A 22025-nucleotide genomic window follows, 5' to 3' on the forward strand; every position below is an offset into this window, starting at 1 on the left:
ATATCACCAGGCATCCTGCTACTGATAAACAGTCAGCAAAGACAATAATGCACATATACACCTAAGAAAAGCTTTGAAAGTTATCAGTTAAGTGTCATCAGCAAGGAGGGGAAAGAGTGTGAAATGAGGGGCAAGGTACTATCACCCTTGTTTTGTGGGGTTTTTTTAGGCATGAAACACACAGTTAATCTGCTCACCCTGTCCTTCCTCAACACAGAATTAGTGGCAGATCAAGAAGCATTTGCTGAGACATGCCAGGAGAGCACCCTGGGAGCAGCATTGCGGGCAGGCAGGCAGTGCAGCTGTGGCAGACCAGCCATGGCATGCAGCTGATATTTCTGCTAATGAAAAGTTTTCCTCTAAGAAACCACTGAAGAGATTGAACAGTGACGGGAGATGTAAGTGGCAGAAATCAGACATCTGTATATGACAGTATTATAGTGGGGGTTTAATCATCTCCCTACTTATTTCAGCTGTCACACAGAGTCAAAGAGTGCACAGGAGAAACCACTGACTGCCAAGACTGCAAATGAGTTATGATTTCTTTCTTTACTTACATGAGCAAGTGTACTCTGGAACAGCCCCCATACTCGTATATGCAAAGTAGTGACAAAATCATTTGTAGGTCAAGACTTATCTCATTCTCAAACAGACACAGAAAATAAGTCAGATGATTCCCTCAAAGAGTTAAGTATAAAAGTGGCATAAGGCAGCAACTAACAGAGAAGATCAAGCTCGATTTGAGAGGTGCATACAGGACTGCTCCTACCCTTTGCAGGACATACGTGCTGCCATTTAATGGTCTCTCTAATTATCCAGCTGCTTTAGTTCTGATCAGCCAAGTTGGTAAATGGTTTCAGGGAATCGCTACAGGAATGACCTGATATTTGACCTGTGACAGTGTTGATATTTTTGTTGTGATGGCAGAGGGTTCAGCATCAGTGAAGGTTTTTGTAGCAGCCATGGAAAGACACCATCAAAACAGTCCAGAGCAGCTGCTGTGCTCTCCAGCTGGTAGCAGCTAGTGCAAATTAATGCTTAAAGCATATTTTGATTTAATCTAATGGGTGATCCTCCTGCAATGTATCACTTTCCAAAAATAGCTGAGCAACCATTATGTTTTATGTTAACTATTAAAAGATAATGGCTGTGTTATGTATTTAGAGTCCAGAAAATAAGAATTTCCACACATATTTATCTGATTTTCCTCACTGCACATTCGTCATTTTCAATACCCAGCACAGGCCCCGTGCCCAAGACTGGGAATTATGCACCACCATCTCTATGACTTGCTGAAAATGCCAATCATTATTGTTTTTCTTCCCCCCTCTCAAACCACTGAGGACCAGTGATTCCCTTTTACTAATGAAGCGAGGTTGTACTTACAATAAAATGAACAATACAGCAGAAAGAAGCTTTATAGGAATGAGAATCTGTCCTCATTGGTACTCTGTTTTTTAGGCTACTAACAAAGATGGCACAGATGATCTGCTTGGTGATACAGAGGATCAGGATTTTGGATATGGATATGTGATGTGTGATTTGGATCAAGATGTTTTTCCAATCAATTTCAGAGAAAACCTTCCATTTTTTTCTCCATCTTTCCTAAGGCCAAATTTATGCTGAGGTTTTATGCAGCCTGATGTTGACCCAGACAGTCTTTTTCCATGATCTGGTTCTTTGTATTCAAGCAAACTACACTACCAAGGCTTGGCTGTAGGAAGATATCAGGGAACGATACACTCTTAGCTCCCGTGAAAGGCCACTTGAATTCTAGGGTGCAGCAAAGCTCTTTAATATGTGGACTGTGATCAGAATCAATCACTGAGCTATTCAGCTGGTGTTATTCAAAGGTCCCATAAAGTATGCAAGTAACCTTCATTTCAAAATTTCAATCAGGGTATTCACTGAGAACTATGATGCTGCATCTCCCTGATAGAATTTAAAAAAATAAGAAGGAAAAATGGAGGGGTAGAGTGGGGCTATAAATCAACAGAGCTCTCAAATGGAAAATATAAGGTACACTGACAAAGTACTCTTCAGTTTTCCTTTAAGAGATGGGTGGTCTAAAACCACCACCACCACCTTAATTCTAACTCAGTGTGTTTGAGATTTTCATTGTAGGCAAAGAGGGGTCTACTGAAGATTGCCTAGAACTTGAAATATGAATGAATTAATGCCAAAATACGACCCAAGAACCCACTCATCTTGACCGTCCTTTGTGAGGATTTATTGATATTTACAAAAGGCTTTGAAGAAAAATAGTGTGATTGTTTGCACAGTTACCCCAGGAGAACAGTTGGTATCCTACTTCCTTTCTGCTGCTAATCAGACTGTCTATAACAAACATATATGTTTCCTCTAGAAATCAGAGGGAGCTCCACACTTCCACAAAGGATTCACACTGCTCCAACGCTGCTGGTAGGGACTGACTTTTTAGCTTAGATGCTTGAATCTAGGTTCTTAAAACTAAGTATCTCATCTGAAATCAGAGAGTAAGTATGAAAAAGCTAAAGGTACAGAATTAACATGAAATCCAAACACATCCATCTTACACAACACAATTCTAAGGGCTGAAATCGGAAAACAATTACCTGTTATTGCCTTAAACCCACAATGCTTCCAAGAATTATTTTCCCCCATGTAGTAATCAGAGCAGCATGCAAGTCCACAGCTAGGGAAGGATGCAGTCACCGTAGTTAAACCCCCTGATATCAGAAGTGGAAACATCAAGGGAGAAGACATCAAGAAAGGTTTTGCATCATTCCATCTCATTTTCATTGTAAAAATGTAAACTTAAGTCTCAAGTGTCTTGTTAGGCAAGTTCAGCAAATGGGAATCTTGAGCAAGTAAGTTTCACTCTTGCTTGCTGAGATTGTTTTGGCATCTGAAAACATGCTTTGGATGATAGGAACGTTGTGAGGTATTTGAATACTTTTTCTTCCCCTTGTCTTGTAATAGCCTCCTTGAGAAATGCCTTCAGACTCCTGCATTCCATTACTGGTCTCAGATCATTTACATCTAATCTTCCAGCGCTGTTAACAAAAGCTGGACTAGCATGGGCAAATGTAAATAACATTTTTTGATGTGAAATCCCAGTTTAACTACAGAACGGACTTCAAAGTGGGTTTAACATTAGAAATGCCTGCCACACTGGTTATTAAACTGCTTTCTGTACGAGTTACTGCTTTAATTTATTCATCTGTTTTGGCTGCACTGAGCCCTGCTTCCTCCTTCACTCACTGAGGTACATTTTCAATTAAAATACTTCAAAAAAACGGACGAGTGATGTACAAACCAGCACAAACTCAACAGCAATATATGCACAACAGATGTTTCAAGGCACAAAAGCGTGACAACAGTCACACTTGCTGTCAGTGGTCTCAGACACAAAGCTCACTGTCATACAGCTCATACGTGTTCCTCTTTGCTCATGGGAACAGCCCAACAGGCATCAGAGCCCAACAGGGTCCAATGGAATCCTTCATGGGAAGGCTGTGTGTCATCTGAAGGGAAAAGAGTACTCAAAGGAAGGTAGCGCTTTGCAGATGGGGCCTCCCACCCTTTGTGTGCACCAGTCTTAGAGCAATCCTCATCAAGTCTATCAGAAATAGAAGGAAATTGCATTTAGAACCGGTTGTTTCAGAAGAACACCACTAGCTGCTATAATCATGGTTTCACTGCAAGACTCTTGCACTTCAGAATGAGACAGTATGCTGTAACACACAGGTTTCCATGGCAAACATCTCATTTCAATATAAACAGAGTATGCTAAAAATGAGTATTGGTAGCTGCTAATGCCCAAGGGCTGCAGAGATCACCTTATTCCTTTCAAACTACATTCACAGTTATTTATTATAAGCAGATATTAGACTGGTTGCAGAACTGTAAACTTCTTAAATGAATCTCTCATCTACATTCACTGGTGCACAAAAGCTGAGAAATTTGCTGCATTATGCAAAAATATATATATTTTTTCCAAATATATTCCACCTTCTCTTGAATAATTCCCACGAATGTTTACTTAATGTGGCAAACTGCTCGTGCAGAACCAACATATTTACAGTATTTTGTACTAATCTTCAACATTTACTTCCTGCATCAACATTGCTACCATGGCATTAAGAACTGAGCTGCATCAACTAATGTTGAGAGCTCCACAGCAGATGGACAGTCTGCATGGGCTGGAAGGGGAAGAAGAAGGATTATGAGCGAGATGAACACAGTGCCTTAACTTCCACTTATTTTAGAAAATACACACAGAGAAATTACCCGATTAATTCAGATCCACATAAAATCAGTAAAATTAATAATCTTGGAGGTTTCCAATTTCAAGCAGTCTGCCTGAGCTGAAGGTTACTCTTAATTACAGTTCTCCTTCCCTGCTTCTGTGAATGGGGAAAACGCAGCTTGCAAACTCACACAGCAGGCTGTCTGCAGAGCACCCAGTAGGACAAAGCCCTTCCCAGCTTCAGGTTAGTACCACGGGTTCTATCACATCACATCCCACAGGTAACAATATCGAGTTCCACTTTTGCTTTACAAATACTGGAGAAATTAGGATTTTCTCCATTTAAGGTAACACATTTAGTTTAGATCTTATACACCTTTCCACTCAGAGAAAGCACCCAAAACACCAGGCAGCAAATTACACACACGTTAAAAATACAGCCTTCCTCAGCTCTCCTAGAAATAAAGCATTAGCCAAGTCTGTTTAGCTTCATGGATGAGTGGCTACATTGGTTTGGGAAGTCAGCAGATGGAAAACAAATAGAGGACAGCTTCCAGGTTATTCACTGGAACTGCTCTCTATTTATTCATCACAAACAATCCCCAGACACCTTTTGTTCTTTGCCATTTTCTTCACTGGCCTGGAGAGCTTTGCCCCCTGTTAAAGAGCCACATTCTGCTTCTCTCCACTCCTGAGCAGAAGCTGACAGCACAGATCAGAAAGAAAACTTTTGCTGTGCTTCCAGTCCTACAGCATCTTTGTGCTCACAGCTGGAAAGAATGGACAGCAACGGAGAAGAAAAAGATTAAGAAATCAAGCAGAATATTTAATGCAGGCCCAATCTTCAAGCAACTAATTTATTCCGGCATTCAAGACTGCAGAATGAAAATAAGATAATGAAGGAGGAAAACACTTGAAGAGATGAGACAGCAGAAATAGGCTGAGAAAAGGTCCCCAACCAGTGGGATGTGTTCTTTCGTGAGCGTATTTCAGCAGAGATAAAAAATTGTATTAGTCTCATTACCATTGCTGGCTTCTGCATACTGTACGACTGAACAAGTATGTAAATGTATGACTGATTACACTGCTCTATTGTTAATCTGCTGTTACTGCTGTCAGCACGTCAACTCATGTGTGTGCCTGTCTGACAGCGGGACCTCGTGCTGGTCAAACACTGCAAAACGGTATTTACAAAACATTCCAATGAATTCTCTGGAGCTGATCTCGGTTCAACCATGTTTGTGCCCCTCGATGCTCATGAATATTCAAGAGAACATGTTTTTGTTTGCACAAATGGTTGGGGAGTGGCTGCTCCTGTATGAATACATTCTCACGCAAACAAAGATACCCCTGTGGGATGGAGAGCACTTGGTAATTCACCGCTAACTGCCTGTTATTCCCTTGTTTAAAAAGTTCTGGGCATTTTGTCAGAAATCAGAGCCCACGTCAGCCGACCATTAACCGCACACCAGGAGTCAGCGGCAAACAGCAAAGAGCACCGAACTCACATTACTGAAAAGTACCTAAAGGAAAAGCAGATCAATGTTATATCAGTGGATCTTGCTTAAAGATGCATCGGCTGCAGGAAATTTGGGTGGCCCTGCCCCTATGGAGCACACAGTGCCATAAGGCTGCTGAGCTCTGCAGGGTGGTAGGGACAAATTCTGCCGCCTCTTCTACAACAGCTGAGCTGCAAACAAGTTTGAGGAGGTCCCTGATCCTCTGACAAGACCCTTACAGGCTTGAAAACAGAGGTTACAAAATGCCTCCATTTGTATGATTCATCACAGGATTTTACTACATGGGAAGCTGAACTTGAGAAGGAGAGAGACAAAACACACACTGAGTCTATCAATTATGTAGATTTCTCATTTGCAAATGAGAAAGTAGCATGTTTCTATAAATACAATGAACGTGGTGCAGCGTTATAATGCCAAGTCAGACACCGGTGAGCAGCACACATGGCACAGGTCCTGGGTGCCTCCCCTTCGTTTCCTATGATTTCATGAAACCCTCATACAACCAACTAAGCTGCAAACAAACTGAAATAGGTCCATGTTTTGCCTTGCTCTTTCCACAACATGCAATGTTTCTGAAGACAGGGTAATTACCAAGGAAGAAACATCAGACCACACTGCATCCTTTCTGTAAGAGTGTTGGTTTATCGAGACACAAAGGTTTTGTCATCGTTGCTCAGCTTGAAATGATGATGAAAAGCATTAGTTTCAGGATACTAATCGAGGCAGAGGAGGTAGAACTCACTATCTAAAACACAGCATTAATGTTCTACTGCAGAAATGAGGACTTTTTCACCACACAAAGCCTTTTTCCTATTCCTCCAAGCTCATAGTTGTGCCCTGTGATGTCCTCTTGGCTAAAGGGAAACTTCAAAGAGCCTTCAGCAGCTCTGCAGAACTGCCTCCTGCTAGCACCTATATGAAACCTCACACACCCCCATAACCACCATCTGAGAGAGTTTAATGAATATTCTGGTTCCTGCAATTAGATATTGTTATTCACACCTAGGGACTCCACAGTGCACACACATTGAGCAGAATTTAATATTTATGCTTATAAGCATAATTATCCTGAAACATGAAAAAAAAAAAGATATGAAGATATTATTTGATTATTGACCCAGCTCAAAAACTAACTACACAGATTTAAGGGCACAGACTTATTTGTGAAGAAGATGGGATTTACTCTTTCATACCATAAACCAGGCAGTTCAGTAGTGCTGAAAACACCCCCATCTTTAAAGCACAGGCAGCATTTTAGCCTTAGAGCTGCAAGTGTTCTTCCTCAGGACAGAGGCTTCTTTTAGCTTATTCCCTTTCTGTTGTTACTCTTGGAGAGTTTTGCCCACCTACAACACACATGTTGCTTTTTGGCTCAAGGAATAACCGAACATTTTCCTATCTAGCTCCGGCTGGATGGACTCTGCCCCTGCAGCTCCCACACACCTGAGGATGGCAGTGGTGGTCAGGGTTTGCCATCTTGTGCTGCAGGAGTTCAGCAGCACTGCCACAGCCCTTTGCCTTTCTCCTCCACCTCTCCACAGTGCCAGGACTCCCAGGAGCAGCCGGCCCTGCCTGGTTCAGTGGGGCTGACTAGCAATAAACCCTGGCTGACTCCTGAAGGACCCACAGGCTGATGGCATGCAATGCGGGTCCTGTGGTCACTCTGATTTTCCTTCTAGCTCTGATGTACTCTTAACACATTTTCTATTGCGGAGAACATTGCAAGGATTCACAAGCCTATTTTGGGAGCCAGAAACCCACCCCTGGGTACACACAGAGCCTGAGGTACCTCTCCCTTCCCTGCCAGCCTCCTGCTCATCGTGCTCAGATGCTCCATCTGTGTTAACATCCTCTTTTTAAATCCTGCTTTGGCTGACAGAAAGGGACGACAAGAAACCCTGCTGCAGAACTGTGAAAATACAAATCAAATACTCCCACATTTGTAGTTACACAGCAAACAGGTTGTTCTGCAAGCAGCAGAATTAAGGAGCGCTGCAGTGCTCTGGATCTGCATCCTGTGGATTGTTTTCCTGAGGTCTGATGCCAACTCCAACTGCAGATTCCCTCTATGTTCAAAGCTTTCCTAACACCTCCCCCTGTGCTGACTGCTTTCTCCTTTGTAAGAGGTCCAGGCTCTCCACACAGCCTCTTCAGTCACACAACCCCTGGATGCCCACAGCTCAGTGCTGCTGGGACAGCTCTGCCCTCTGCCAGGCTGCACTGAGCTCAGTCAGTGGGCTCAGATCATTGAGGAGTGGGGAGTAAAGGAAGAGATGAGTATCTCTTCAGCACTGGTACTTCAGGAAATTAGTTTAAAAATAGAAGCCTTGCCATAATAGAAGAAAATAGATTCTCCACTCTGCAAGTAAATAAAGTCTCACAGGATGAAGAATAGCAATATCAATTCCTATTTTAACTAATTCAGCTGCAGGAGACTTACTTTTTATCTGAAGACACATCAGAGAAAATTAAAAGTCATCGATTCTGTTCCACCTCCCTTTTTCTCCCCCTCCCTCCCAGTTTCAGATTTCAAGCACTTACCAAGAAAATTAAACACAGTCATTAAGGAAGCACTAGAAATCACTTAACTCTCAGCATCTTCTTGTTTGCTGAAAAGGAGACCATCAAAGAAACCTTTGAAAAGCAACAAAACATCAATTTCTCTGTCCGGAAAGCTTTCATTGTTTTGGGAAAGTTGTGGCCAGCTGCATCCCTCTATGGCAATTACTCGTAAGTGCGATGACCTTAATTTATTCCCCAGGGCTTCCTATGTGACATTGTTTAACTTGATCTTGTTACTCGCTTATGGCAGATAAGAGGTTTGAGGATTTCTCTCTGATCTTCTTCACTCAAGCTGCTGAATCCAAGAAAAATGAGTTGTATCTCAACCTTCCTTTAGTAGTGAGTGGAGGGAAAGGGGATGTTCTTTAGGTTTCTGAAGTTTAGAAATAAAGCAGAAAGTTCCCTAACTAATATAAATTTAGAGAAGTCAAACCTATAACGGAACAGTTTCCAGCTCTATCTTGAATTGCACAAGAATACAATTTTAGTTGGTCTTTTGAAAACTGCTTTACCAGTTAAACGTTGTTGTCATGGAATATCTGCTCATTTAGATAACTGCACTGGGTAGATTGATTTTGGTGGGGTTTTTTTTCTGTCAACAGAAAATGCTCCGTTACGAGCACTGAACATCTGAAGGAGATCTCAAAGTAATACATACCCTTAGAGACATCGGCTGAGAACTATGAAGTTCATGACAATGCTGAATAACCCTGCCCAGCTGAGTGTGTTTTCACACACAGCAAAAAAAAGGATCCTTTATCAAATAAGGGTGAAAAGAGCCAGGCTGCTGAGAAACACCTTACGCAGCAAGTTGGTTTTAAAATGGAACAGGAGTCTGAGGATCAGATTTTCTCTTGGAAATTGCCTTGGATCGTATTAGACCCAGATGATTGCATATGAACCTGAGAAACTTCTTTCTGTAACGCCATCAAATCAAATTATGCCAGCTTCTGGCAACAACAACCGAAGAGGAAGAAAAAAGCCTAAAGTACAATTAAATTGAAGGGGAAAACGCCTTGCTTCTTCTGTTCTTTTACAGATGGAATTTTTTTTAGGACAATACAGTGGAAGATCTTGCGATGTGAAGCGGCAAAATGTTTAGAACCCCAAAGCTAATAGAACAGAATCCCAATTGTATGTTCACTTTTGAAAACTTTAGGTTTTTTTAATTAAAAAAAATATTATTTTTACTTTTTCCAGCCCCAAAGATGGAAAGTTTCTTTTAAGTATATGCACTTTGCATCTCGATACAGTGATACATACAGTTTACTTGCAAAGGGAAACTAAGGCTAAATATTTTTCTCAGGTTTATTACAGTTAAACAAATATAAAAAGACATCCATAGCATAACACAGATCCAGGAAATAGCCCGGTAAAACTAAAGCTGAATGTCAAGCATCACCATCTGCCCTCATGGAGACTTGATGAGAACGGGTGACCAGGAGAATTCTCTGCCTCCTAACAAGGTCACCAGATTTAGAACAACTTTGCCACAGGACTACAATAACATTCCCACGTCCCATTAACCCTGCTACAAGAACAAGACAGCGTGTTCCTTCACATCTCAGGCACCGGACACAGAGGCAGACTACCAAAAGTCTTTCTGATGCTGAGGTTACTTTGAGTTCTGTGGAGAGGAGTTTGTAAGTTCAGCTGTATCCAGGCCTGAGTCACTGAGGACTTTGCATCCTTTAGGCAAATGCATGTGCTGGCTTGCTTGACAGAACAGCACAGAATACACAGCTGAGTGAAGTTATTTTGCATGCAGGAATCATACAGAAGAACCTGGAGAAAAAATCTGTAAAAAATTTATCAAAAGTGTTGAAAAATCACTACCTCGAGTGAGGCCAGGCTGCCTGCCTTTCTTCTTTCTGAGGGTGAACCAGTAGAGAAATGAACAAATACTATCTGTTTTATCCTTGGGTCGGTTTTCTCCCTCCCCCAGAAGTGCTGTGTCTTACTGATACACACACACACAAATTAAAATCAAAGCGAAATGAGTCATCAGCACAGCCCTGGCCTGATGGAAGTGAGGTCTGATGGCACTCAGAGGAATCATCGTCTGTATTTTCTCCAAACAAAGAAACCAAGGACAAGAATTCTGTTCTCATGACTAGGACTCGTGGCACGTGTCTTCAGAATTATTCTCTTGAAGCAAAAGGTTCTCTAAATATTAACTGCTCGGCTTTATTAACAGATAATTATGTACCTGAAAGGCACTGAAATCGCACAATAACTGTAATATAAACTACAACGTAATTACAGTCTTTGTAGTGTAAAATTACGACTCTTACGTAGCAATGAATTAAAGATGAGAAATGAGATTATAGAGCAGTTTGTGTTTCCATCAGACACTGCCACACTTCTATGGTTCCTCTCTCCAGAATAGGGTTTAGCTTTCCTTCACACCCATAGGGCTCAGAGTGCCAGCTGTGGGAAGCACAAGGACAAGCCATGCTTTTGGTGCTGCCAACATGCCATGTCCTACTGCTGGCCTCCCACACACACCCAACCCAAGTCATTGCTGCCCACTGTGCAGTTCCCCATTGGAAACAGCCTCCTGGATAATCCAATGCTGGCAGTTTTTCCCACCGCAGCACAAACAGGAATGGAAACTGCTGGTATAATAGCACCTCTTGTTAGGCAAACGTGTCAAATTTGGTTTCAGTGTTGTTTTTTGTTTTTTTTTTCCCTTAAGTGGAAGGAAGATTATAAAAAAAAGTTGGTTTTCCCCCACTCCCCCTTTGGTGCAGATCCTCCACTGCATCTCAACTAACTCTTCAACTATAAATTCATAAAATTTGCTTTGCCAAGAACGTTACTTGCTGTGCAAATCTTTGCCATCTGTTGCACTGTCTAACTGCAGAGACAAAACCAGCATAATTTGCCATTGTAGCATAACAACATTAGATCAATGATTTATGGAGCCCTGAATGTTCTTTACTCAGAGCTGTGTGCTTTTGCTGGCCTTTGCACCTGATTCAAATACAAACTCAAACACAACGCTGCTCCCCTCCCTGCCCTGCAGCCTCTGCACAATGAACACAATCCTCCATCACCAGGCACTGCATCGCTGGGTGCACGGCCACTGCCTGCACTGGAAGGACATTACTAAACTGCTGCCTTGGAGCATGTAAGTAATGCACATATTGCCTATAAATATTCATCCCAGTAACCTCTGATGCCATTCAAGTAAAGGTTACCATCTTCATCCATGTCCACTTTGAATTTAGTAGCCAAATCATCTGAATTTCTCAACTTCCTTCTCCACTTAATTTATACTTTTCTTGGAATTCAAATGTACAACATGTTTTCTCATAATTAAACCCAGAAGACGTATGATTTCACTCCTGCTTTTCCTTTTAGCCAATGCTTATCCACTGGATCAATGGAGCTACTGTGGAGCTGCATGAAAATGAGAGCAAGATCGGGGATTACAGATCTCCATCAGTGCCCCATGGTTTTAAATAAAAAATGTCACAGTATTGTGTCTGTACAGTGCAAACGTTTGAACTGTAGCAGGGGACTGAAAACACCCATCAGCTTTCTAACCCCCTCCTAAATGCTAAATACACTGACACAAACTTCTCGTCCTCTCTTTGCAGCCTCCTCTGCTCTCTTTTGAAAACACCCACAACAAAATCATCCTGAAATCTGGCAGCTTTATGAGCCAAAATTAGGCTTTTCTCTCCTATCATCACCTCAGGAATAAGAAAGGGAAAATAAGGAAGCAATGAAAGTTATGAATATTCACAAGCAAGAAGGGAACAGTCAATCAGTTACAAAATGGCTCCCACTGGGCTGTAGCTGTTTGGTTTTGCCAAAAAGCCAACACCAAAAAGCATCCTGGGAATAAGAGAATTCCTGTTGGTGGGCAGCTTTTTGCTGAGGAGAGATATTACTAACCATAAAGATTATATGCTGCTTCTGTTTCATGAACATTATATAACCGCTAGTCTAAGTAGCCAGAATAAACAGAGAACGGGCATTTTTACTAGGCTTCAGAAGAGTAAAGCTATAAAGAAAATAACTCCATGAAATTTACAGGAGAGACCCATTTCAGACCATATGTTGGAAGGATCCTCATCCAAATGCATGAGTCAGTGTGTTAGCTAAGTGTTGCATGCAGAGTTCCAGAGTTTGGGGCTGTCTGACGTTTGCGTTTCCACAAAGCTTTCATGCTGGCCTGCTTTCATCCTCCAAAACATGACACATCTACTTGACTTCCTGCATCACAAATTCTTCTCAACTCTGCACCGTGAATCTGAGCAGAAGTAAATAACTCACTGGAATTGCTCATGGTTTAAATGCTTCATCACTTGTATAATTTTTAAGTTTGTGAGTCTTAATTGCTCTGTTTTGCAATCAACCAAACCCGGATCACAATCACAAACTCAGATAACAAGCATCCTTGGCTAACACGGTAATCTGGTCATCCAGACCCCTGTCTTTTTCATTTCACTGATCTCTATTGACTCGGCACTCAACTCTTGTTTTTATTTATGTTTATGGTGATTTGTACACCTTATAAAATTATCATTTCGAACCTGCCTGTAGGCAACAGCTGTGGGACTGGATAATTACCACTGAAAGATGGCAACGTTACAAAAAGATCCTCTCATACAAAAAAAAATTCATCTGGCAAAATCACTCATTTATTTATTTAATAGATGAAATTAGTGAAAGAACAGAACACAGACAATAATGAGGGTGTTACAGAACTCTGCCAAGTGCTACCCCAGCTCGGCATCCCCTCCTTTGGACAGAAGCTGCCAAATACAGCTGGCTCAAAACGACCGATCTCTTCTGCACAAACAAAAGTAACAACAAAAAAAAAAATCAACTTTCCAAAGCTTTAAAAGCTGTTTCTCTTCCATATTGGTTACTGGAACCTTTCAAAAGGTCATTAAGGATTTCATTTGAGAAATTTTTCTCTAAGCATATCAGAAGATTGAACATGGACCTCAAAGAGCCAACATGAAACTGGGATTCAGATCCTGAAGGGTGAGCTCAGTGGGGTTATATGGGTGTGAAGCAGCCACTGCCCTGTCCCACAGCCACATCCCTCCTGCAACTAAAATGGTCACATCCTCACCCCAGCCAACAAACCTGAGTGCTGTTCAGCTAAGTCATAATGCTCACATTGCCTCAGAAGGCTGATGAACAAAGGAATCATCTCGCCAAATGCAAACTGAAGGCACCAAGGCTTGTGCCTACTATAAATGCAACAATCATCTTAAAAGTGAGAACTCTGGAAACACTGAGAACAGCCTCAAAGCTCTGCTGCCAGATCTGCAGGGCTGGAGGCGTGTCCCACTGCCCCAACAGGGATTTAACCTCATTTCCCTTTTTCTCCCTTTTCCAGCATCCTACAGGATGTTTCAGGAATGTCCCTTCTCATCTGCCCTGTGTTCTTTGGGGCGGGCTGATACTGTTGTTGGAGAAGAAGGCTCCAGTTTTTCTATTCATGCAAAATAGCAAGCTTTAAATAATTAATGGCACAAAAAACATTGTGTGAGCGTGTTCTGTAACTCAGGTGAAACAAAATCTTCCCAAAGACTTTGCAGATGAGTTGGCCTTGATAGCTAAACAATAGGAGCTTTTCAGAATTATTTTATCTGTTGCAAATCTTCACAGCCTCAATGTTAAGGACAGATTGAAATGATGGTTAGTTAACCTGGCCAACTCGCTGAAGGGGGAAAATAAAAGAATCAGAATCATGTTTTCTTCCTGCCTGTGGCTTCAAGCCCTGGAAATCTGCTCTCTCCATGTGCAAGCTTCCACAGACTGCACTCCAACCATCACTTACCTAACAGCCATACACGGAGCTGGAAGGGAGGGAGGTAACTCCCAGCACCTGAATTAAAACACAAGTGTTCATCTGTCTAAAAACGTATCTGAAGTGAAACTACATTCTGAAGAGTAAATTCCCCACTACAGTGACAGAGGGCTGGTATTTCTAGTTTTCTCACCTGTCTACCTGGTGGCAATTTGCTTTCTATTCTAATGAAAGTCACTGTTTCAGCATCTAAGGAACCCCTATTCCTTTCCACCTTGTTCTGTATGGTTCCTGCTGCTGTGTTTTTTTTAACACGTAGTTAAATTCCAGTTAACAACTGGAAAAATTAAAGTCCAGCCCATGAATTCTTGAGGGATGCTTGAATTCTGCTTTTGCCACAGAATTCTGTTTCCTTGACATACGACTTTGAGCCTCAGTGTCTGTTTTACTAGTAAGGATGAGAGCTGTTAGAGATTACAATGCTAAATACAATGGGAAAATGATACCTAGAAGTTACACCTGGACATGGGGCACTGAGAAGAACTTTTGCCAAGAGGTGAGGTGCATTTTATGCTGTGAACAGCTCTTCTCAAGTGTGGAGTGCAAATTTCACTAAAAATCTCCAAATAACATCAAAAACTGCAAAGTTGGAAGAGACCCCGAGGTTGCAATCTGGAGCTGAACAGCCATCTCGACTACGAGAGATTTTGCCAAGAACAACGTTCTGAGCTCCAAGAGACCAGAACTAGTGCATGAACCTGAAAACATAATTGCTCTTTTCTGTTTGCAGTAAGAAAAGCTGTTATTCAAGAGGATATTGAGCCTCACCACATCTCTGTTGAGCATGAAAATTCTCATCATAATAACGACTCCACTTTCAGCCATTGTTGTAACCATGTGCCTCAAACCTGAAGTCCCTGCTATCGACCACTACCCAAGGAAGGGCTCCAGGGCTCTCGAATACAAAAGCACCCAGACATATTTTCAGTTTCCATCCAAGCTTCTGCACCTTCTATTGCAGGGTGAATGTGACCCTCCTGGTGCACAGCACAGCAAGATCAGTAACTCGGCACTTGTTGAAACACAGTAGAAACAGAATGTGTGGGGAAAAATAATATTTGAAGCACTGAAATAGAAACTGCGCTTGGCTGTTGCACTGCCTGTGCAAGAAGCAAACCTCATACAGAGTATAGCATACACCCCAACTCAGACCCACAACTTCTTGACTTGCTGAAAGAAGAATTTATATCAAAATATTAAGGGATGACCAGTATTTGTCTTCCATTTTCTCCCACTAGCAACCTAATGATACAGTCAGAAACATCCACATACCTGCTCTTTTCCTTTTGGTGATGAGCAGAGATGAACCTTAGCAGGGAGCAGCTGTAGGACTCTCCTCTTGTTGCACAGTCCACAAGAATCACAGTGTGTTGATGTGCGTTCATGGTAAGGAAGGGTGCTGCAGGTTTCATGTGTATATTACACAGGGCTCTAAACTGTAAAGACAAAAGAAAGGGATTAGCTATTTAGGCTTCTAAACCTCATATCACCTTTCAGAACTATGTCCAAATTGGTTAATTAGCAACCTATGCACATCACATGGCCTACACATCTTGGTCATACATTTCCTAAATTCTACCAATCGAGTGGGACATTGCTTACTGCAGCTTCCACTTCCTGAAAAAATGAACTATAGTTCCATTGATTCTACTCCCATAAAAATAACAAAAACAACAAAAAACCCCCCACAAAACTAAACTAAAAACACTGTCCAGCCCCCAAACTGAACTCTTTTTCCAGCTTCAGGCACTTACTTTCACTGCTTACAGAGATCAGTTCTTGCACTCATGACATCCATGATGCCTGAATTTGACCTGTGCCAGCTGGGTCTGTACAGAGGGCCTGGTATTCTCTGATTTTCTCTAACTCACGGTGCATGATGGCAACTCCCCCCAGTCAAGATAAAATCTTGTGCCTGGAGGGTGCTGTCAGATCAGTCATTATCTAAGCATGTCGAGGAATCACAGTACATCATGTCAGAGGATGTACACTATCCAAGGTGAGTGGATGAGCGTGCATTGAGAAATGTTTGCTTTTAAAACTAACACTGCAGGATTTGCCACATTTCAGGAATATTTTCTTTTAGAAGAAGTATCGCTTATCTCATCTTATCTTCTATCTTAATCTTATATCTGTATCTTTAGAAAGATATTGCTTCAGTAGGCAATGCAGAGAGAGAAAAAAAGAGCAGGAATAGCAAAGAAAATAATAAACTTGAATAGAACGCTGCCCCTTGAAAAGAGAACATGTGAGGTTTATGTAACCTGAATACTGAATGGAGCCCAGCAGGTGAAAGAAAATATAGGAAGAAAAGGGGAAAATCCAGAGAAAGATATTTTGGGCACTTAGTTTTCCATTGTCAGACTTGTGACATGGCTGTGCTTTATTCCAAGCAAAATTTCCTATCTATGAAGTTATTAGAGTGACAGAAAGTGCTGTGAAGAGTAGAGTAAACTCAGTTCCCTCCCACTCTCATATCCTCAGTGCTTTGCAGCTGAGCGAGATCAATGCCTTGCTCTCCGCTGAGACAGAAAACAAAGGAAAGTTCCTTGGATCCTCAGCAGAGCCAAGGGCCCCAGCCAGCAAGGCTGTGCAAACTGCACCTCTGTGTCTACCTATGCAACCTCTCTGCCATGCTGCGTGGCACTGAAACCCTTTGTCTTCCCCACAGAAACACATCAGCCCAGCACTTAGTCCTGGGATATGTGAACACATCGCAGAAGGTATCTTCCATGATGTTAACCATGGAAGAAAAGTCACCTATTCATCTGCTTTGCTGACTAAGGTCATGAATGTCTCGTGTTCCGAGCGATGCTGGCTGTAATGCAGCCCGATGCTTACATCCTGCTTTGATGGCTGGATCTTACATGCTCAAGTACCAAGCTGAGGTAGGTCTTACAGATTTCATTGACCCTGAGCAGATCAGTCATTTTATACAGTACATATAACGCCGCAGTTATGCTCTATTTTGTCACTTTTATTTTGGTTTATTTTCAGATCTTTCTTATATTTCAGCTTATAAAATTATAAAGGCACAGTGTGTGTTTGCACGGTGATGTACCACTCTGCTCATACAGCACTGCAGGAGATGCAAAGGATTTTTTGTTTGTCTCTGCTTTGCTTTTATCCTATTTATAGACAATCATCAGCAGATAAATGTCCTGTTAAATTCATCTTCATCTAAGCAAAAGTTGAGTTGGCAATTGTGATAAAATGAAAGCAATTTCTAAATACGCAGTGCTGGAGACTGATGCTAATTCAGCCTAAATCGTATCCATTACAAGTGACAGTTTATCCAGAATACCTCTAATTTTACCTTAATTATTTTGGTTTGGTAGATTTATAGCAATAGTCATGTCTTTGTCTGCCTTTTTCTTGCCATCCCAAGATGGGATGCATTTGCTCCAGCCACACACACCCCTCCTCTTCCATCAGGCTACGTCTGCACACTGAGTCCCCAGCCCAGCCATTGCCATGGTACAGAGGGCTACCAGGAAGAAGCACTCCTCACTCGGAGGTCACTTTAAATGGCTTAATAGCTCTGTAAGAATAACAAATCTGTTTAAAATAGGAAATCAGAAGGAAATAGAGCTGTGTCAGGAAACATTAACGCATTCATGTGTGAGCTGACCTTGGACATCTTCTGAGATCTTTTGTTCAGCTCATTCATCATTATTCCAAGCTGTCATCACGAACACTTTTGCTCATTAATTATACATTAACCTCATTCATGACTTTTATAATCTATAAATGGGTTGGTATGTTTAAAAATGATTAAATGAGAATGTGCAGTGGTAGTAAGGATAACACCTATACCAGAGCTTAGAACATCTGACTGCAACTCAAAAACAGGTGATGTCGAACAGCTTAAATGGGAAATAAAAACTAGAGAGTTCTCCACACCTCTCACCCTGCATTCAGATGGATATTAACTTTAAAAGATTCACAAAAAGAGCAGCTTCTAGTTGTAGAACTTTTTAACTGGCAAAATAAGTACAGGTTTTCAAAGCAATGAAATATGACTTGCTGTAAGCTGTATCTTTATGATTACTGGATTGAGACACCAGGCACCAGCTCAGTTGAAACAAGTATGGGCTCTTGACAATATTGAGACCTTCTTCAGCAGGATGAACTGACAGCGCTTCCCTTCGGTGGGTGCATTTGCTAAGTGGAACGTGATGACTGGCACACAACCACATTGCTGTCGGAGCACCCTGGTTCCTGTAGACTGCAGTTGGTGCATCCACCTCCTGCAGTTTGAACCTACACAGTGACCCAGTTTCCAAGCAATGTCAGCTGGGAGCAACCCTCTGAAAATCAGACAGTCCTCTGCAGTTGGATTCAACAGGGGACTCACCTCCATATTCCCAGCACTAATAATGCTGTAATTCTGTAATAACAATCTGTTGGGTTTTTTCCTCTAATTAAATGTTTTTACATCACAAAGCACTGGGGCACCTTGCTCTCCAGCATCACAAAAGACTTCTCCTATTGTGGCAGTTGTTGCAGTAAGCTGAAAGTGCCTGTTTCCAAAACAGGCTTGAAGTAGAAATAAAATTTTATGTCTGAGGAAGAATTACTACACGCCACATAACATTTCAAGCTAAAATAATGTTTCATCAAAGATTTAGGGAACAAGGATTAGATTTTTAAACCTGGCTAAGTCAATGAATCTTACACGTCCCATATACTGCTGTACATTATGTTCAGAGATACATTTCACTATGCAAACTCAAGGCTGTTTCAGGGAAGTCGCCTGGAAGAAAAATCCCTCAACTGAGAGGACATTTCACCATCCTTGTTTCAAAAGATTCAAGAGAGAGCTGGCAGCACAAGGGATGGGGGTCAGGGAGCATCACATCGCCTGTAATGTATATAATGAATTTCAGAATGGTAAATTAAGGAGTCTAATAATAAATGATGGAGCCTCAAATATGTACAAGATGAATCACCTCAGAGAGTACAGAGCAGAGGACTTTCCCAGCTGTAAGAAGGTCCCGTTCCCAGAGAAGCCAAAAACTTGAACATTTTTGATCACACTGAGGATTTTCAAAGGCCTCAGAGAAACAAAAGGCTAAAGTTTGGTGACCCTCCTTTGACGCTGGGAACCCAACTACCCCAGAACTCTTGGAAAACCTCTGTTTCTTTGAACAGCTGGATTCCACTCAGCTCGGGCAAAATACATCTGTTTGACAGCTCTGAAATACTCCATGTGACTTTAACCTTAAAACCGTCTGAGAGAAAAGGGTAGGTGCTTAATCTGATGGCCTACTGAGTTTAATAGGACTCTACCTAAGACATTCAATAACATAACTGTGTAACCCACTGGTTATAGGTTCCCTGTTGTGATGGATACAAAGAGGTGAGGTTGTTAAAGGCCCCCTGGGCAGCCCTGCTGTTCTCCCTCCCCTGCAGCAGCTCCTGCTTTTACCTCCACTGATCTCCAGGGCAGGCTAGCCAAGGTACTCACTCATAAACTATCTTTTACCTGAGGATCTCAAAGCATTTCACATCCATTAATTATACTCCAGGAGCTGGAACGCAAGGTGAGATGTGTATTTCCTGTGGCCCCTCAGGTAAAACATCGCTTTTTGCTTACCCACGAGCAGCAATTGGCTTTAAACCTACACAGTCTGTTTTTAGGAGCAATCGTGGAATCAGTATGGAGTAAAAAGTATGATTATGTGGGATGGACTCAGCTTGTGCTGAAATGGGAAAGGAGATTACTTCTTCATTCCAAATACCTTTAATGTATTCCATTCTTAAATCGAAGTGAGCATATTAGGCTACTTATTCTCAAATGGAGAATCCAGCAATGGGGGTTATTGACAACATCATCCCTGGCACGTATTTTTTCTTTAAACCCGTTTCAGACAATTGTGTTCCTTGTGTGATCAGGGTGATAATTAAAGGATCTTCCTAAATACGTCATGCTTCCACCTAACCATGTATTAAGGCAATGCAAAATGAACCGAATACCAACAAAGCAACAGGAGTCCATTTTTTAAACAGGTTGTCAGTTCACCATTATAAACTGGCTCTAATTTTCCCTTACATACTGCTTTTCAAAGAGGATATGAGTGATGGTTTCACATAAAATAACAGACATCTCTCCATCCTTCAAGAGAAGCTCATGTAACACCAAAAAGAAACTTCCTTCCCATCACAAGACCACAGCTGGGCCAGATGAGAGCTGTTGTACTTCACTCATTTCACTCTTTTACAAACATTTCTTCTATTTGAGTACACAGTACTTAATTATTTCTTCTTAATTCTTAATTATTTCTGACCTTTCATCCATCATGCCAGAAGCTTCTTACAAACAAAAGAAAATAAATAATTCAACTTTTACTTATTCCTGGTAGAGACTGGCTGCTCTAATCTATCCTTAGAGAATAAACAAGCTAGCTGTTCACATACAGCTTATTAGAGTACGACAGATAAACATGTACACAGCGCTGCAATGGCAATAAGGGTGGGGAATACCAGCCTGCATTTCGAGCTGCTGTCTGAGGCTGGGACCATTTCCAGTTGCCTCCAGGGAGCCTGAAAGTTCGGTTACTCTTTCATTTGAATTTGCAAGCCAAAGAATGGTAACAAATGTCAGTGCAGAAAGAAGTGAGGAAGGAAGGATGGAGCCAGAGAGCATGTGAGGGAGTGGATTAATTCCCCACCATGAGAGTGCTCCAGGCTGCTCTGTGCAGTGTGTTCAGAGAGGAGCTCTCAAATGACTTAAAAGTCTGATGGAGAAATAAAGTTCCCCCAGCATCCCAGCAGTGACACTGTGTGTTCAGGGGTGGGGTGGCCTGCTGGAAATACTGACACATTAGGGCAGCACGCTGGGAAACCACCTGCACCTGCATTACAGAAACCATTTCAAAACACACATTACTTGCTGCTCCCAGGAATGCTTCTCTTTCACTTGGATCAAGGGTGGGATGAAATATTTCAGGTCGTTTTGGACCAAAGAGACCCTTTTCCCAGAGATGGGGTCTGTGAACCTCTCATGCTTTCACTCTGGCATTAGTAAATCCTGAATTTCAGTTTTTACTGAAGAGTGATTGAGGACTCACCTTGGAGGAGCCTGCAGCTTGATGGATCTCAGGTAAGAAGGCTGACACCTGAGCCCTGACACGCTGAATGTAATGGAGCAACAGAGAGGAACGATGCCTCTGAGCATCACCCTGCAGTCCCACAGCTGGCTGCCACCCTGGGAGCAGTCTGCACTTGGAAGAGCTGCAGGAGAACACAAAAACTTCAAATTCTTTCCTCTGAAACAGTAAAATATGCAGTTGTATTGGAGTAGACTACATTCACAGGGCATACCTGACAGTCTTGCTTGATGAGAGAGAGCTGTATGTGTCACCAGAGTGAAAGATAGAGTGTCTGAAGTAGAGGAAACCATTCATCTTACCAACCTGCCCTTTCTGATAGCCAGCTAGTAGCATGGGCATAGCTCTGCAGACCTCTTTGAAGTTCATTGCTCTGTTAGTCCTCTTTGACTGACAGTCACCTAATGGATAATAAATTACTGCTCTCTGCTTGGACCAGGGGCTGCCAACATTTTGCTAATGCTGACTTTTTAGAATCTACTCTCACTCACACTCTGCTCGTGCAATTTGAAGGGATGCATGTTCACAGACAATGCACACATACAGGACTGGGATTTCAGGGGGGCATGAACTGCATGGTGCCCTCTGAATTTTGGGGTGATGCAGCTCTCAGGTCTCTGAGATCTCTCCAGAATAAACTGCCCCTCAGCCCCAGGAGCAGCCGCTTCCCTCAGTGCCTCCACAGTAGGCAGGTCTGGGGGCACACTGACCTCAGCTGCAGACATGAAGAAGATGAGAAATTGCATCTCTGCAGTGAGAGG

General features: G+C 42.0%; 2 long non-coding RNA genes across 2 annotated transcripts in view; one reads left to right on the forward strand and one right to left on the reverse strand.

The window, feature by feature from the left end:
- The window catches only part of LOC107322316 (uncharacterized), a 184392-nt gene that overhangs the window by 43117 nt on the left and 119250 nt on the right, over positions 1 to 22025 (reverse strand). Inside the window, exon 4 of the long non-coding RNA XR_001558890.3 lies at positions 15425 to 15588. This is a non-coding gene — a long non-coding RNA (uncharacterized LOC107322316). The remainder of the gene's footprint in view (positions 1 to 15424; positions 15589 to 22025) is intronic.
- LOC146757343 (uncharacterized) lies at positions 8318 to 9514 on the forward strand. The gene is made up of 2 exons (XR_014936924.1): positions 8318 to 8481; positions 8916 to 9514. It is a non-coding gene; the product is annotated as an uncharacterized LOC146757343 (long non-coding RNA).

Source organism: Coturnix japonica, chromosome 23, assembly GCF_054131305.1.
Source record: "Coturnix japonica strain WE chromosome 23, WE-NBRP24, whole genome shotgun sequence".
In the NCBI taxonomy this organism is placed as follows: Eukaryota; Metazoa; Chordata; class Aves; order Galliformes; family Phasianidae; genus Coturnix; species Coturnix japonica.